We start from the raw sequence: 19318 nt of genomic DNA, 5'->3' as shown, positions 1-19318 counted from the left end.
TGCTTCTAAGATGGGTCTTGGTGGTGTGCTTATGCAGAATCGTCAGGTTGTAGCTTATGCTTCGAGGCAATTGAAAGTGCATGAGAAGAATTATCCGACTCATGATTTGGAATTGGCAGCCGTTGTGTATACATTGAAGATTTGGAGACATTATCTGTATGGTTCTAAGTTTGAGGTGTTCAGTGACCACAAGAGTTTGAAGTATTTGTTTGATCAGAAAGAGTTGAATATGAGGCAGAGAAGATGGTTGGAATATCTTAAGGATTTTGATTTTCAGTTGAGTTATCATCCCGGAAAGGCTAATGTTGTTGCGGATGCTTTGAGTAGAAAGACTTTGCATATGTCTGCTTTGATGGTTAAAGAGTTGGAATTGATTGAGCAGTTTCGAGACTTGAGTTTGGTTAGTGAGTTGACACCTGATGGTGTGAGGTTGGGTATGTTGAAGTTGACAAGCAATATTTTGGAAGAGATCAAGAATGGTCAGAAGGAAGATTTGGAACTCGTGAATCGAGTGACGTTGGTTAATCAAGGAAAAGGTGGAGACTTTAGATTGGGTGAGACTGGTGTTTTGATGTTTCGTGATCGAGTTTGTGTGCCGGATGTGTTTGAGCTTAAGAGGCAAATTTTGGACGAAGGTCATAGAAGTAGTTTGAGTATTCATCCAGGAGCAACTAAGATGTATCAGGATTTGAAAAGGTTGTTTTGGTGGCCTGGAATGAAGAAGGAGATTGCTGAGTTTGTTTATGCTTGTTTGGTTTGTCAGAAATCGAAGATTGAACATCAGAGACCGTTGGGTTTGATGCAACCGTTGTTTGTGCCAGAGTGGAAGTGGGATAGCATTTCTATGGATTTTGTTGGAGCGTTGCCTAAGACTAGTAAGGGTTTCGATTCGATTTGGGTGATTGTTGATCGGTTGACGAAGTCAGCGCATTTTGTTCCTATCAAGACTGGTATGTCGGTAGCGAAGTTGGCTGAGATCTACATTGAGCAGATTGTTAGATTGCATGGTATTCCTTCTAGTATTGTGTCGGATCGGGATCCGAGGTTTACTTCTAAATTTTGGGAGAGTTTGCAAGCTGCTTTAGGAACTAAGTTGAGATTGAGTTCTGCTTACCATCCTCAGACCGATGGGCAGACAGAAAGGACTATTCAGAGTTTGGAGGATTTGTTGAGAGCTTGTGTTTTGGAGCAAGGTGTCAGTTGGGACGAATGTTTACCGTTGATTGAGTTTACTTACAACAACAGTTTTCATGCTAGTATCGGTATGGCACCGTTTGAGGCTTTGTATGGTCGGAGGTGTAGGACACCGTTGTGTTGGTTTGAATCCGGAGAAAGTGCTTTGTTTGGGCCGGAAGTTGTGCAAGAAACTACGGAAAAGGTTAAGATGATTCAGGAGAAGATGAAGGCGTCTCAGAGTAGACAGAAGAGTTATCATGATAAGAGGAGAAAGGATATTGAGTTTCAAGTTGGTGATCATGTGTTTTTGAGGGTGAATCCTGTGACCGGAGTTGGTCGTGCTTTAAAGTGTAGGAAGTTGACTCCTCGTTTTGTTGGGCCGTTTGATGTCATTGAGAAGGTTGGGGTTGTAGCGTACCGGATTGCGTTGCCACCGTCTTTGTCGAATCTTCATAATGTGTTTCATGTGTCTCAGTTGAGGAAGTATGTGCATGATGCGTCTCATGTGATTCAAGTGGATGAGTTGGAAGTAAGAGATAATTTGACGGTTGAGACTTTGCCGATTAGGATTGAGGATCGCGAGTTGAAGCGTTTGCGTGGCAAGGAGATTGCTTTGGTCAAGGTGATTTGGGTTGGACCAACTGGAGAGAGTGCCACTTGGGAACCGGAGAGTAGGATGAGAGTTTCGTATCCGGAGTTGTTTCCTTCAGGTAAATTTTCGAGGGCGAAAATTCTTTTTAGGGGGGGAGAGTTGTAACAGCCCAATTTTTAGCTAGATTTATTTTAATTACTTTTAATTGTGTTTGTGTGTGATTAAATGTGCTTGTGTGTATTTAATTGTCATTGGGTGCATTTAAATGGATTACCGTATTAGAAGGGTATTTTGGTCATTTGACGGGTAAGGGTAAAATGGTAATTTTGGTGAGAATTATTTTATTAATTGGTGAGGACCCTTATTTTACTAAGTTACTAGTGTAGTGATTAGTTTTTACCGTTAGTGACCGTTGGTTATATTTTACCGTTGTTAGTAATTACCGTTGAGTGTATAGAAACTTTTGAATTGTGTTAGAATGGGTTAGGCCCATTAGCATTTTGAGTTAAGCCCATTAAGGGAGATAACATTAGGGTTGTCATAGAAAATATCATTCACTTCACAAAACATTTTCCTAGAGAGAGAAAGAGGTGAAGAGAAGAACAAGAGTGTTGAAGGGAAAGCTTGAGGAATCAATTTGGGTGACCTAGGAGCTGAATTGAAGCAAGGGTTAGAGATAATCAACTTCAAAGGTAAGGGGGTTAGTTATTATCATAATCATGTACAATCTTTGCATTTTCTCATGTTGTATGAAAATGGGTTGGTGAACAATTGTTGTTAAATTCGTGCTCTTGCTGTGATGCTATTTTCTTGTGCTTGAATTGATGATTATGGTATGTTTATGGGTGAAATTACATGTTTCAAAGTATGTATAAATGTTAAGTTATGAAATTATGCTTAATTGATGAAATTTGATATGCTTTGATTGAAAAGAGATGTGATTCATATTCCATTAATGTGGTTATTGTTAACTGATGCTATTGTAAGTGAATTATGATTTGGGTATACTTAATTGTGGATTGATGATGAGAAATAAATTGTTGTTGATGGTTTTGTGAAATTAGTGAAGTTGAGTTAAGTGTTCATGTGAAGGACCAAAATGAACTTTTTGATATATATATGGTTGTTGACTGAAATTTTGTTATTGTTGGATGAATTGAACCTATGAGAATTTCTGTTTTCACGTTGTGGTTATGTTAGTTGAGTCGTTTGGGAGAAAACGGATTTTTCGTGTGAAATGTCGATGTTTAAGCGTTTTCGCCAATAAGTGATTATGTGAGGTTTTGGAAAATGACTTTTGGGATGGTTGAAACATGAAATTTTTATAGATTATGTTAGAGTCAAGTGTCAGGATCATGTAGGTGAAAACGGCATCAAAATCCGATTAACGGTTTGCATTTTACGCGCGAAATGGTGAAAAACGCACTTTTGGAAAAGCTGTAAGCGAACAGGCCAGAAGCACACTTCAGAAGCATACTTCAGAAGCACACTTCAGAAGCACACTTCAGAAGCGTACTTCAGAAGCACTCTTCAGAAGCGTACTTCAGGAGCACTCTTCAGAAGTAGGCCAGAAGCTTCTCAAGAAGCGCCAGTTCCAGCATCTCCTGTTTCGCGTTCTTGCGTCTTTTTCACCTATTTCTGTTTCGAATTGGCCTTTGGTGTAAACATGAAAGTTTTAGATAATTTTGTTAGCTTTCTAATGGCGTTGGTTTCAGGTCCAAATGATTTTTAGAACTCGAGTTATGATCAAATTACTACACATGGGTCATGTGAATTTTTGTGAAAACTTAGCATAACTTTTTCTATGAGTCGTGAAACTTTTCCAAACTTGATATTTGGCTTAATGAAGTATTTAGAGGGAATAATTGAGTATGTAAATATGTAATTGGGATGTGATAATGATCATGAGATATATTTTGCTATCTTACTTGGAATATGAGAATGCTTGAATTGGTGAAACTATATGATATAGTTGATGTTGAGTGACATTGTTGATTATTGATAATATGTTGATGTGTGATGATGAATACTATGATTTATTTGTGTGGGCATGTTTTCTTGATAATGCAATGTTGTGGAGATAATCAATATAATTGGGTGTTGTCCTATATATTGAGTTGAGATTGTGATTTGTTGTCGCATTATCGAGTCCTTACACATGTCCATGCATCATAGTCGTTGTTGCTGTAAAAGGGATGAATCTTTTACTTCGAGATTATTGTAAGGCAGAGGTGAGCCTTACATGCGATGTTGACTTGTCCATCGGAGGTGACGACCTTGTTGAGATTTGGTACCACATGCATTTATGTGTCAATAAGTGCATATCATAGCATGAGTCCTATGTGAAATATGTGATTGGTGATGAATTGAGAAGAATGAAAGTTGACAATGATTGTTTATGATTGATGTTGTGAATGAATATTTATGATTGGATAATTATTCATGTGATTGATATACGTGGATATGAGCTATCAAGTTGTGATATAAGTATTTATGCATGACTATTATTATTCAAGTACATGATATTTATTTGATTTGATTATTATCTGGATTATGATAATGTAATGCTTACCCCCAGTGGTTTTAACCGCCTACTTGCCTGTATGGGTGAGTAGACGTTGTGCAGGAGTAGTCTCGGTGAGTCTTTGCTTGGGATATCGGGAGCTTCCTCCGATATCGGTGTCGTGTCGGCTCTGATCTAGGCTTGTCGTGTCGGTCTAGATTAGGTTGTTTATTTTTTCGTTGGGATTATTATTTTGTTGATGACTACCCGATGTTTGGGTTTGAGATTTATCTTTTGGATATGATTTATTTGCTCATGGCATGTATATATTTGATCACTCTGATTTATATTCCGCTGTAACTGTTGAGGTTTACATACATGTCTATCGGTTTTTGAATTTTGAATAAGACGTAATCTCTATTTCTTGAATAAATGTATTATTCGCATGTTTAATTGCTTTAATAGAAATAGGAGCGTTACACTTAACATCAACTATAGCACCCGCAGTAGCGAGAAAAGGTCGTCCTAGAATTATAGGGCACTCATTGTCCTCATCTATGTCAAGCACCATGAAATCAGTCGGGATGTATATCCCTTCTATTTTAACGGGGATGTCCTCAACATATCCGACAGGTTGGATACTAGAACGATCGACTAACTTCAATGTTGTTTCGGTATGTTTCAACTCTCCTATTCCCATCCTTATAAAGAGGGATAAGGGCAACAAGCTAACACTATAACCTAAATCACATAAGGCTCGGTCTAAGGTTTCACTCCCTATCATACAAGGGATGGCAAAACTACCTGGATCTCTAAGCTTTGGAGGTGGCTTCTTGATGATTGCACTACTTTCGCTTGTCAAAGCTATTGTCTCATTGTGCTCTATAGCCTTTTTCTTTGAAAAAATTTCTTTTAAAAACTTGGCATATAGAGGCATACGAGACAAAGCTTCAGCAAAGGGAATCTTAATGCAAATCTTTTTAAGAATGTTTAAGAATTTATTGAATTGAGCCTCTAAGTTAAGCTTAACAAGCCTTAATGGGGAAAGAGCTTTGTTCTTGTCAAGTGGCTTCTCACTCTCAATCACATCTTTCTCACCTAGAAGCTTAACACTCTCTCCCTTAGCACTCTTGGCCTTAGCAACGGTCTCTTCTAACTTACTACCCCCAAGAGAAATAGCATTGACATGAGCTTTGAGATTTGTTTCGATTTGACCGGGAAAGACTCCCGGTGTTTGAGAAGAGGTGGCCACTTGTTGGGCCACTTGGCAGATTTGGGTCTCAAGCATTTTGGTGTGTGTGGCTATAGAGTCTACCTTGGTATTGAGTTTGGAGAGAGAGTCGTTCAGAAATCATGTTTGGTTTTTGAGCTCTTGAAGTTGTTTATTTTGATTCATAATGCAATTTTCTAACAAAATTTCCAAAGTTGATTTCTGAGCCACTCTCTGGTTGTTTGTATAGCCTGGTGGTGCTACTTGTCCATAGGAACCTTGAGGATTTTTATAAAAATGTTGGTTGGATCTTGTTCCTTGGTTGTATTAAGCGTAGTTCATTTGTTCAATACCATTGGCAACACTACCTAACTGACAATCAACACCTATATGACCAAAAACACCACAGATTTCACAAGGAGGAGATGTAGTAGAAGGTATGACAACATTAACATTAAGTTTTTCAAATTTTTGAGTTAAGGCATCAACCTTAGCAGCAAGGTGATCATAATCAGAGACCTCGTACATGATGAGATAAAACCGCAAGTGCACGGTCTTACCGAAGTAGTATAAAAGAGTATCTTTCCGATAGGGAGTAGTTCAATTCAATTAACTTTTTAGAGATGATTAGAAGAGAGAAGAGAATTGTAAGTTGGGGGTTTTCAAGCGTTTGAAAGATAATAATGATAAAAAGAGCCTTGGGATCGTTGGTTTCCTCTAAATGACAAGTCCTTCTCAAACCAAAACTATAAGCTTATAATGTTATGTTAGACCTAATTTCTCAAGACAGTTTCTCTTATGTTCCTCTAGCAACCAAGCCTATTTCGCTAACTTGATTACTATTAGATTTTGGTTCCTCTAACAACCAAGCCTATTTCGCTGACCTGATTGTTATTAGTTCCCTTGAAGATCGAAACTATATGTCCCAAAGATTGCAAAGCCTATTTCGCTGACTTTGCAATCCTTGTCTGAATTCACTTGTTCGAATATCAAAGCTCCACTTTCGTTTTATGAATTGATATTTGGAATAATGGATAAACAATTATCAAACCCTCCACTTTGGTTTCCACAGTTTGATAATGGTTGATCCATGTTAAGACGGTGAATCCAGATAAGAAATTAGGGTTACATAAGATTAAGGCTTAGAGCTTGGTTTGATTAGGATTATGTCATTTAGACTTATCCAACAATCCCAAGACAAGGAGAAGTCTACTCACTCATGTTCATCGTAGACATGGGGGAGAAGAGAGAAAGCATAAAAGTAAATGACAAGAAAATAAAGGAAAAGAAAAGAACTTTAATTAGAAAAGCAATTGTCACTTATTGAATTCCAAGTAAAGATGAATATTTGTGATGGATGGCTACTCTATTTATAGCATTCGATCGACTTAAAATCTAAGCTATTACATTTGGGCTAAAAATAGAGTAGCTTAAAATCAAAGCAAAAGCAGCAAAAGACACTCTGACTTGTGAGAGACATATTTTTGTCTCTCAATCTTCATATTTTTGCATCCAATCGGCTCCAAGTCCCTTTCTTTTGCTCCAAGATTCAATCCATCCAATATTCTTTCCTGAAATATAATAAAATGCAATTTAAAGTAAACTATCCTAAAAAGGAAATAATACTAATATAAAATCAAATAAAATCTAAATAAAACTAAACTAAAAAGCATATTAAAATAGTCAATAAATGACTCATCAAACTCCCCCACACTTGAATCTTTGCTTGTCCTCAAGCAAAAGGCATAAACACAGTAGCACAAACAGTTATATCAAATGACAATTCAATTAAAGCACATGTCTCCTCAAGGGCTTAAATCCCAAATGTACACTAATCACAAACTCAAGCATTTCTTGTAATTTTTATTCAACCCAACGATCAAGTTTCAAGTGAGTGTGTGTGTGGAGTCCAACCCTTTTCTTGCTCCTGTATAAGATAGGCATTATGAGGAACCAACCAAGAAAGATTCCTTCTATAATTCATATAAGAGAGATGGGAGTATTTGAGAATCCTTGTTCTTTGCCATTTGCACATTTAAGTTCTTTATTTAAGGAACAACATCTTCACGTAGGAAGTCGGAGGGCCTACCCCCTTCCCCAATCTAGATTCAATGGTATCCCTTAAAACATCATCTTCACGTAGGAAGTCGGAGGGCCTACCCCTTCCCCAATCTAGATTCAATGATGCTTTTTAAAGTTTTTCCTCAAGATAACAATCATCTTCACGTAGGAAGTCGGAGGGCCTACCTCCTTCCCCAATCTAGATTCAATGATGAGATCTTGGAATTAGTTTGGCTTTTTATGAACTCCCTTATACCAACTTATACTACTGGCACTTTGAGAATCTATAAAGGTTAATGCACCACTAAGATTAAAACGCGTTTCCTTAAAATACCTATTCATACATTTACTCAAGGGAAGCAACTTTGTGTTTTTCTCCTTGGAGAATTTTATTCACTTTAAAACAAGGTGTGGGTATATCAAGAAGACTTTAAAACACAAGAGTTTGCTTTCATGTACAAGGATCAACAAAATAAGAGGAGACAATGAAAATTTTGTGTCATGATATTTTCAATAAAATTTAGCTACTTAACCATGCCTTTTACAATAAAACAAAACAAAAGAATAAAGTTCAAGGGAGTTTGGAAACACTACGACTAAAGACACTTTATTAGGCTCCCCCCACACTTAGGAGAAGCATTGTCCTCAATGATTTAAGATATTAGAAACGAAAGAAATAATGAAAAGGTGAGAAAGGATGCGGAAAGCTCACAATTTGTCGAAATTTTGAACTCCGGAGGCCTTCAGGTTGGCACGGCCGTGCCAGCTGTAGCACGGGCCATGCCGTCATTCTGCCAAGTTTTATGAAGATGGGGTTGTGATACTTGGCACGGCCGTGCCAAGTCAAGTACGGGCCGTGCCACCTTTCTGGTTCTTGGAACTTTGATTTTTCTTGCGTTTCTTAATCAATCTCAGACACTTACCTACAAAACAAAGAAAAATAACAGAAAACAAAGAAAGCAATTAAATTGGTGGGTTGCCTCCCACGAAGCGTTCTTTTAACGTCACTAGCTTGACGAAGATAGGGATAAAAAAAATCCTTAAGGCGGGTCACTAAGGGTGAAATCAGCCACTACTTCATTTACTTCTCCGGTATTATAGATTTTAAGCCTTTGTCCATTAACCGTGAAGGATCCTGTTTCTTCAGAAAAGATTTCAATCGCCCCATAAGGGTAGACCGTGCGAACTTGAAAAGGACCGGACCATCGTGACCGTAATTTACCTGGAAAGAGCTTGAGCCTAGAGTTAAAGAGCAGCACAAGGTCACCGCATTTGAAGTGCTTCTGGATGATTTTCTTGTCATGCCAGTTCTTAGTTCTCTCCTTATAAATGCGGGCATTCTCATAGGCATCTATCCTAAGTTCTTCTAGCTTGTTTAATTGAAGTTTTCTTTTTTCACCGGCTAAATTGGGGTCTAAGTTGAGGTTTCGCCCAATAGGCCTTATGCTCGAGCTCAACGGGAAGGTGGCAAGATTTCCCATAGACAAGTTTAAAAGGGGTCATTCCAATGGGGGTTTTATAAGCCGTTCGATAGGCCCAAAGGGCATCGTCAAGCTTACTTGACCAATCTTTTCTAGAGGTTGAAACAGTTTTTTCAAGGATAGCTTTGATTTGTCTATTTGAGACCTCCACTTGTCCGCTGGTTTGGGGGTGATAAGGTGTCGCAATTTTGTGCCTCACTCCAAGTTTTTGCAAAAGTTTTTCAAAATGTCTTGAAATGAAGTGAGACCCTCCATCGCTTATCACAACTCGTGGCACTCCGAACCTAGGGAAAATGACCTTTTTAAACAGTTTTATAACAACCTGTGCATCATTAGTGGGGGAGGCAATAGCTTCAACCCATTTGGACACATAGTCAACGGCTACTAATATGTACTGATTCCCAAAAGAGGAGGGGAATGGTCCCATAAAATCAATACCCCAAACATCAAAAATTTCTACTTCAAGGATGTTGTTCAAAGGCATTTCATTTCTCTTAGTAATGCTACCGGTGCGTTGACATTTGTCACATTTAGAGATAAAGAGATGCACATCTTTGAAAAGTGATGGCCACCAGAAACCAGAATGAAGAATTTTGAAAGAAGTCTTTTGTGTACTGGCGTGGCCGCCATAAGAAGAGGAGAGGCAATGAGTTAGAATACTACTTACCTCGTTTTCAGGAATGCATCTCCTGAAAATCCCATCTGAGCCTCTTCTGAAGAGGTAGGGCTCATCCCAATAATAGTGCTTGAGGTCATTGAAGAATTTCTTCTTTTGTTGGTAATTTAACTCAGGCGGTAATACTCCTGCTGCAAGAAAATTAACAAAATCTGCATACCAAGGTGCGTCAGTTTGTGCCAATAAGAAGAGTTGGTCATCCGGGAATGAATCATCCAAGGGTAACTCATCTTCATTGGTCTCCCGAAGTCGAGACAAGTGGTCAGCGACAACATTTTCTACGCCCTTTTTATCTTTTATCTCAAGGTCAAATTCTTGGAGGAGCAAACTCCATCGGATCAATCTCGGTTTGGCATCTTTTTTGTTTAGCAAGTATTTTATGGCCGAGTAATCTGTGTAAACAATGATTTTTGATCCCACCAAGTATTGCCGAAATTTGTCAATGGCGTAGACAACTGCTAGCAATTCTTTTTCTGTTGTGGCATAGTTTACCTGTGCCCCATCTAGGGTCTTACTGGCGTAATATATGGCATGCATCTTTTTTTCCTTTCTTTGTCCTAACACTGCTCCAACTGCATAGTCGCTTGCATCACACATTATTTCAAAAGGCAAGTTCCAATCTGGTGGTTGTATGATTGGGGCGGTAATTAGTGCTTCTTTCAACCTGCAAAATGCCTGCAAACAAGAATCATCAAAGACAAAGTCTGCATCCTTGAGAAGCAGACTTGTTAGTGGTTTAGTGATTGATGAAAAATCTTTAATGAAACGGCGGTAGAACCCTGCATGTCCTAGGAAACTTCTAATTTCTTTGACTGAGGTGGGAGGTAGCATTTTTTCAATAATTTCGATTTTTGCTTTGTCTACCTCTATACCTCTGTCGGAGACCAAGTGTCCTAGGACAATTCCTTCTCTTACCATGAAGTGACATTTCTCCCAATTTAAGACTAGGTTCACCTGTTCACATCTTTCCAAAACTTTTTCAAGGTTAGTCAAACAATCATCAAAACTAGATCCATGCACAGAAAAATCATCCATAAAGACTTCCATTATCTTTTCAACAAAGTCAGAAAAAATAGACATCATGCATCTTTGAAGAGTAGCAGGGGCATTACAGAGACCAAAAGGCATTCTTCTATAGGCAAAGGTCCCGAAGGGGCATGTAAAAGTTGTCTTTTCTTGGTCATTAGCGTGAATGGGTATTTGGAAAAATCGAGAATAACCATCTAAGTAGCAAAAATGTGAATGCTTAGCTAACCTTTCTAACATTTGGTCTATAAAAGGGAGAGGGAAGTGATCTTTACGGGTTGCTTTATTAAGCTTCCTATAATCAATACACATTCTCCAACCGGTGACGGTCCTAGTGGCAATGGATTCATTTTTATCGTTTTTTATAACTGTGAGACCACCCTTTTTTGGTACAACTTGCACGGGGCTAACCCATTTGGAATCAGAAATTGGATAAATAACACCTGCATCTAGGAGTTTTAAGACTTCTTTTTTCACAACTTCTTTTATGTTAGGATTTAGCCTTATTTGATGTTCAATGGAGGGTTTATAGTCTTCTTCAAGAAGTATCCTATGCATGCACAATGAAGGATTTATTCCTTTAATGTCGTCAATGGTGTACCCTATAGCTTTAGGATATTTCTTGAGGACATAAAACAACTTTTCAGTTTCTACTTCATCGAGACTTGCATTTACAACAACAGGATAGGTAGAGTTAGGGCCCAAGAATTCATACCTTAGATTTGATGGAAGTGTTTTAAGTTCTACTTTCGGTGCTTGCTTGGGTAGGAGTGCTGGTTCTTCTTTTACTAACTCCTCCACACTTAGACCTTTCATTGGAGGAGTTCTATCCAACAGCTCTTCATAAGCTTTTGCCTCCCCTTCCAGTTTTGTACCTGCATTGTTTACTAAGCATACTTCCAAACCATCATGTGTAGTTGATGCTAAAGAGCACTCTTTCACGCAATGGTCGATTATATCTATCATGCAACAAGAGTCCTTAATGGAAGGACTTTTCATTAGTTTAGCAAGTTCAAATTCAACTGTCTCCTTACCGACATTAAAGGCAAGCTTACCCTTTTTCACGTCAATGATAGCTCCTGCAGTAGCAAGAAAAGGTCTTCCCAAAAGAATTGGCACTTGATTGTCTTCCTCCATTTCCATTACAACAAAATCAGCGGGGATGGATACCTCTCCTACCTTAACGGGGACATCTTCTATGATTCCAGCTGGATACTTAACAGAACGGTCCGCTAGTTGTAGGGTCATCCTTATCGATTTAAGTTCCCCTATTCCCAACCTTTCATAAAGGGATAAAGGCATTAGGCTGACACTGGCTCCTAGATCACACATAGCTTTCTTCACAACTTCCGATCCTATGACACAAGGTATGGAAAAATTGCCTGGATCTTTAAGCTTTGGTGGCAATTTATTTTGGATGATGGCACTACATTCTTCCGTAAGGTTAACCGTCTCACCTTCCTCAATCTTTCTTTTTTTAGAAAGGATTTCTTTCAAAAATTTAGCATATGTAGGCATTTGGGTTAGGACTTCGGCAAAAGGCACATCAATATATATCTTGTTCATCATTTCTATGAACTTTTTCAATTGCTCATCTAGCTTTGATTTGGCAAACCTTTGTGGGAAGGGAATTTTTGGTTTAAAGGGAGGTGGTGTGTTTTCCTCAACTCGTGGTTCTTTTTTTTCTGCCCTGGTTTCCCTAGATGGTGGTTCGCAGCTCTCTTTCTCACTGTCATCGGTTTTGGTTCCCCTTATGGGGTCTTCGAGTAGCTTACCACTCCTAAGTGTAACAACATTCATTTTATTGGGGTGGTCAACCTTACGAACTACCTGGGAGAGCTGAGTTTCAGAAGTTTTGTTGTGAGAGGAGATGGAGTCTATCTTTGTTGTGAGAGTAGCAAGAGAGTTGTTCAAAAGTCTAGTTTGATCCTTGAGCTCTTGGAGCTGTTCGGATTGTTTAAGAAAATAGTTTTCCATTAAAAGTTCTATGTGAGATTTTTGAACAACTCTTTGGCCATTCTGAACAAAGTTTAACTGCTCAACACTACTTGGGTTGCAATCGGTGCTAGAATGACTAGATAGGCCACATGCTTCACAAGCAGATGAGAGGGTAGGTGTGCTAGCACAAATGCTCATGCGATCAAGTCTTTGAGATAACGCATTCACCTTGGTAGATAGATAGTCAATGGAAGAGGTTTTATCCATACCTGCCTCTTTTTTAGAGGGTGAAGGATCGATGATTACTTTTTCTTCTGTCCATTGGAAAAGGTTTAGAGCCATGTCCTCAATCAACGCATAAGCTGTTGTGAAGTCTTTGTTCATTAGGGCACCACCTGCAGCTGCATCAATAGTCAATTTAGTGCTAGATGTTAGACCATTATAAAAGGTGTGGATGATTAACCACTTTTCTAGACCGTGATGGGGACAACGTCTAAGTATTTCTTTAAAACGCTCCCACACATCGAAAAGAGATTCCCCGTTCTTTTGAGTAAATTGGTAAAGCTTTCCCCTAAGTTGGGCGGTTTTAGATGGGGGGAAACCACGGCAAAGGAATTCTCGCCTTAGTTGGTCCCATGAGGTGATGGAACCGGGCTTTAAAGAGTTGAACCAATTGCTGGCCCTATCTTTTAGAGAAAAAGGGAAGAGATGTAGCCTGACGGTTTCTTGGTCGTCTTTGCAAGTTACACTAAGTCTCCAAAAGGTTGAGATATGTAAATTTGGATCTTCGGTAGGTGATCCAGAGAACTGGTTTTGTTGTACTAGAATTAGTAGTGCAGGTTTTATTTTGAAGTTGCTACCTTGAACCGTCGGGTAAACTATAATAGTGCATGGCTTATCCGAAGAAGGGATCGAATACTCCTCAAGAGTGCGTTCCTCAGCCATGTTATCTATTATTGTTAAGGCTACCCAAAAAGTCAAGTGTAGGAAAAGAGAAAAGAAGGGAAGAAGAGGGGAGAAAAGGATTCTAATCACAAGGAAAGAGTTAATCAAATTAGTTTACTCCCCGGCAGCGGCGCTGTAACGCCCTAGTCGTTATTTTATTATTTTTGGAATTATTTAGAGTCTTTTATGTATTTTATAAAATATGTGTGATTTATTTGGTGTGTAGTATTTATTTATATAATTTATTTAATATAAATAGAATAATAGAAATAATAGAATTATTTAGGAGGTTAGGGATTAATTAGAAATTAATAATAATAAGGGAGGTTTTAATGAAAAAAAGAGAGGTTATAGTTTTGGAAAGTTAAGGAAAGAAAAAGGGGAGAAAAACTGTTTAACGTGAAAACAAGTTGGGGAGGAGAAAAGCTAAGGCAAGGAGAGAAGACCAAGAGAGAAGAACTAGAGAATCGATTGCCGTGTTTTCTTTGTCTTTGCAATTCTAAGGTAAGGGTGGGATTATCTTTCAATGATTATAATATATAACTCCTGAAAATTAATCTAATTGAATAGTTCTTAAGTATAAGATTGAGAATTAGGGTATGAGACTGATTTTGAAAGAAAGATGTAAGAATTATGTTTAACAGATTATAATTGATGTTATGTATGATTTTCTTAATCTGTAATGCTGCTATATTCTGAATTGGATTGAGATTAGGACTGGTGGAATGAATTGAGAGAAATTGTGTATGATGGTTGGAATGAGTTGAATTGATGTGTTAATGCATGTTTTGTGTTCCCTTTGATGCCTAGTTGTGTATAGGACCTGTAAACAATCGCTGGAAAACGTTTTGGGTGATCAAGGGATTAAAATTGGGTTTTTGGAGTGGAGAGAAGTCTGAAATCGTAAGTTTTTACCCTGTACTGATGAATGGTCGCTTAAGCGAACATCCCATCGCTTAAGCGAGCGATCAAAATCGCTGCCCAGAATTTGTCTTTAGCCGTTCACTTAAGCGAACCGTGAGCGAGCCGTAAGCGTAGAATGCCTTTAGATACGACATTGTGTTCGCTTGAGCGAACTTGTGAGCGAACCGTGAGCGAACAAGAATCCAGATTTTACTGTAGCTGGTCGCTTAAGCGAGCTACCCTTCGCTTAAGCGAACTGGGCCTTAGTTAGCCTTTTTCTGAACTTTGCTTCGTGCACTAGGGTTCCTTTTTAGTACCTCTAAGTGTTTCCTTTAGCTTGTAAACTCTTGTATAGGCATTAAATCTTACTTATAATACAACGTTAAATTGATTGGTTAATTTTGTGAATTTTGGAGAGGTTGTAATTGCATGAATCAAGTGATGAACATGTTGCATTAAAGGGGTGGTGAGTCATATAAGTACATATGCATTTTTTGAGTTGTATGTAGATATACACAAGTGGAGTCAGTTGCATAAACATAAAAACGGTGAGGACCTCGGTCCTGGAACGCCTTGTCGTTCAAAGCGGTGGAACACTATGTTGTTCAAAGCGGTGTTAATGGGAGGACTCATGTCCTGATAAAAAGAATGCTTTAACCATTCTATAACGGTGAGGGCTTCGGCCCTGATATGGTACCACATGCATAGTTGCATTTGTTGAGGAGTCTTAAGGGAGTCGTCATGTCCTGCATGGGTCTTATAGTGGAGTCGAGTGGATGCATGAATCATTATTTGCTGGATTAATTACCAATGGATGTTGATGTTGCTAATGATGTTGTACATATTTAATTGATGATTCATTATGTTAATAGGGTGTTAGATTCATTGAAGTTATTATATATTAATATTATTGTTTGAGAATCTCACCCCTTCTGCTTGAAAATGTTGCCCTTCCTATGGGTAACTTGCAGGTGATCCTGAGTAGTAGGTGTTGGCTCACTGTGTCTAGGGCTCTGAATACGTGGGATGGGATTTTACTTTCTTGATTTCTCCTATGTATCAATTTTGAAATATTATTATTGTAGCCCTATGGATGATTTGGTTTCTTTCGATGAGGCGTTTGTGCCAAGAATAATTGTTGGAGTTTATTTAAGTTGAAAAATATTCCGCTGCAAGTTTAATGTTGTTTTTATGATGAATGATTAATTAAATAGATTTTTATATATTCTATTTAAGAAATTTTGATGACGTAGTGTGACATGCCCGTTGGGATTTTACTCTGATTGTTGAAATATGAATATTTAATTGATTATTGGGAAACGGGGTGTTACAGGCGCCAAAAACTTGATGAGATAAAACCGCAAGTGCACGGTCTTACCGAAGTAGTATAAAAGAGTATCGTTCCGACAGGGAGTAGTTCAATTCAATTAACTTTTTAGAGATGATTAGAAGAGAGAAGAGAATTATAAGTTGGGGGTTTTCAAGCGTTTGAAAGATAATAATGATAAAAAGAGCCTTGGGATCGTTGGTTTCCTCTAAATGACAAGTCCTTCTCAAACCAAAACTATAAGCTTATAATGTTATGTTAGACCTAATTTCTCAAGACAGTTTCTCTTATGTTCCTCTAGCAACCAAGCCTATTTCGCTGACTTGATTACTATTAGATTTTGGTTCCTCTAACAACCAAGCCTATTTCGCTGACTTGATTGTTATTAGTTCCCTTGAAGATTGAAACTATATGTCCCAAAGATTGCAAAGCCTATTTCGCTGACTTTGCAATCCTTGTCTGAATTCACTTGTTCGAATATCAAAGCTCCACTTTCGTTTTATGAATTGATATTTGGAATAATGGATAAACAATTATCAAACCCTCCACTTTGGTTTCCACAGTTTGATAATGGTTGATCCATGTTAAGACGGTGAATCCAGATAAGAAATTAGGGTTACATAAGATTAAGGCTTAGAGCTTGGTTTGATTAGGATTATGTCATTTAGACTTATCCAACAATCCCAAGACAAGGAGAAGTCTACTCACTCATGTTCATCGTAGACATGGGGGAGAAGAGAGAAAGCATAAAAGTAAATGACAAGAAAATAAAGGAAAAGAAAAGAACTTTAATTAGAAAAGTAATTGTCACTTATTGAATTCCAAGTAAAGATGAATATTTGTGATGGATGGCTACTCTATTTATAGCATTCGATCGACTTAAAGTCTAAGCTATTACATTTGGGCTAAAAATAGAGTAGCTTAAAATCAAAGCAAAAGCAGCAAAAGGCACTCTGGAGGGTGGCACGGCCGTGCCAAGGCTAGCACGGGCCGTGCCAAGCTTCTGACTTGTGGGAGACATATTTTTGTCTCTCAATCTTCATATTTTTGCATCCAATCGGCTCCAAGTCCCTTTCTTTTGCTCCAAGATTCAATCCATCCAATATTCTTTCCTGAAATATAATAAAATGCAATTTAAAGTAAACTATCCTAAAAAGGAAATAATACTAATATAAAATCAAATAAAATCTAAATAAAACTAAACTAAAAAGCATATTAAAATAGTCAATAAATGACTCATCAGTACATACCTGCCTCCTTTTTGGAGGGTGTAGAGGCGGTGATGGCTCTTCCGTTGGTCCATTGGTAATGATTCTGAGCCATGTCTTCAATTAATGCGTAAGCCTCCGTATAGTTCTTGTTCATCAAGGCTCCACCTGCAGCTGCATCAACATACATCTTAGTGGTATATGTTAAGATGAAGTCTTACGGCTTCTTTGTTCTCTTTTATGGTGCCACTAAGTCTTTTATGGTGATCCAGAGAACTGATTTTGCTGCACCAAATTGAGTAGTGCAGGCTTGATTTTGAAGTTGTTACCCTCAACCGTCGGGTACACGATAATAGCTTGTGGCTCTTCCGTTGAAGGAGTAGCATACTCTTTGAGAGTGTGTTCAGCCATAGCAATACCTCTCTCTTTTTTTTATGCAAATATCTTTCAATCTCAAGAATAAATTCTCTGAGACTTTTACTTCTTCGCATAAGAAACTGAGAACCCAAGAAGTTCATGGTAAACAAAGAAAAGAGAAAAGTAGAAGAAAAGGAAAAGAGAAAGTTCTAATCATAAAGAAAGAGTTAATTAAATTAGTTGACTCCCTGGCAACGGCGCCAAAAACTTGATGAGATAAAACCGCAAGTGTACGGTCTTACTGAAGTAGTAATGAAAAGAGTATCGTTCCGACAGGGAGTTGTTTAATTCAATTAACTTTAGTGGGTGATTAGAAGAGAATCAAGAATGTAAGATTGTTGTTTTCAAATGATTGAAAGAGAAAATAATAATAAAAGAGAGCCTTAGGATTGTTGGTCTGTCATAGGCGACAAAAATCATGCAAAAGCCAAGCCATTAAACCTAAACCTTATTTTAGACCTAGTTTCTAAAGACGAGTTTCTCTTAAGCCTATCACATCTCCTATCGGTCTCAGTGAGTGATGAGTCATTTATTATCTATTTTAATATGTTATTTAGTTTTGTTTTAATTAGATTTAAGTTTATTTTATTTTAATATTATTTCCTTTTTGAGCTATTTTACTAAAATTGCATATTGTTATATTTCAGGAACGAATATTTGATGGATTGAGTCTTGGAGCAAAAGAAAGGGGTTTTGGAGCTAATTCGGTACGAAAATACGAAGATTCGGAGACAAAAATATATCTCCCTCAAGTCAGAAACTTGGCACGGCCCATGCTAGGCTTGGCACGGCCGTGCCACCCTCCAGAACTACTTTTGCTGCTTTTGCTTAGATTTTAAGCTACTCTGTTTTTATTTACTTGTGGAACATTCTAGTGATTGCTTAGATTTTAGGTCGAATGTAAACTATAAATAGAGTAGCTAGCCATCACAAATATTCATCTTTTCTTTGGAATTCAATAAGTGACAATTGTCTTTTGAATAAAAGTTCTTTTCTTTTCTTTTACTTTCTTGTTATTTACTTTTATGTTTTCTCTCTTCTTCCTGATGTCTACGATGACCATGAGTGAGTAGACTTCTTATGTCTTGGGATTGTTGGATTAGTCTAATGACATAATCCTAATCAAGTCAAGCCTTAAACCTTAGTATTACATAACCCTAGTTTCTCTTCTAAATTCACCGTTTTAACATGGATTAAATATTATCAAACTGTGGAAACGAAAGTGGAGGGTTTGATAATCGTTAATCCATCATTCCAAATGTTAATTCATAAAACGAAAGTGGGGCTTTAATATTCGATCAAGTGAATTTAGACAAGGATTGTGAAACATGAAAATAGTCTAGTGAACCTTAAGACTTATAGAGTTTCGATCTTCAAGGATTCTAATAGTAATCAACCATGAAAATAGGCATGCTTGCTAGAGGAACACGCTCACTGAGACCGATAGGAGATGTGATAGGCTTAAGAGAAACTCGTCTTTAGAAACTAGGTCTAAAATAAGGTTTAGGTTTAATGGCTTGGCTTGTGAATGATTTTTGTCGCCTATGACGGACCAACGATCCCAAGGCTCTCTTTTATTATTAGTATTTTCTCTTTCAACCAATTGAAAACAACAATCTCATATTCTTGATTCTCTTCTAATCATCAACTAAGGTTAATTGAATTAAACAACTTCTTGTCGGAACGATACTCTTTTCATTACTACTTCGGTAAGACCGTGCACTTGCGATTTTATCCCATCAGTGAGTGTGTTCCTCTAGCAAGCACGCCTATTTTCATGGTTTATTACTATCAGAATCCTTGAAGTTCGAAACTCTATAAGTATCAAGGTTCACTAGACTATTTTCATGTTTCG

The 19318-nt window shown here is 37.8% G+C and overlaps 1 non-coding gene and 1 pseudogene across 1 annotated transcript; one reads left to right on the top strand and one right to left on the bottom strand.

Annotated features, from left to right (window-relative positions):
• The window catches only part of LOC120580652 (uncharacterized), a 94786-nt pseudogene extending 81178 nt beyond the window's left edge, over nucleotides 1-13608 (bottom strand).
• LOC120580768 (small nucleolar RNA R71) lies at nucleotides 13136-13242 on the top strand. The gene has a single exon (XR_005646526.1). It is a non-coding gene; the product is annotated as a small nucleolar RNA R71 (small nucleolar RNA).
• Nucleotides 13609-19318: the final 5710 nt, after the last annotated feature.

This window comes from Medicago truncatula, chromosome 5 (genome assembly GCF_003473485.1).
Source record: "Medicago truncatula cultivar Jemalong A17 chromosome 5, MtrunA17r5.0-ANR, whole genome shotgun sequence".
NCBI lineage: Eukaryota > Viridiplantae > Streptophyta > Magnoliopsida > Fabales > Fabaceae > Medicago > Medicago truncatula.
The sequence above is the reverse complement of the archived record's forward strand: the minus strand, read 5'-3'. Positions and strand labels throughout refer to the sequence as shown.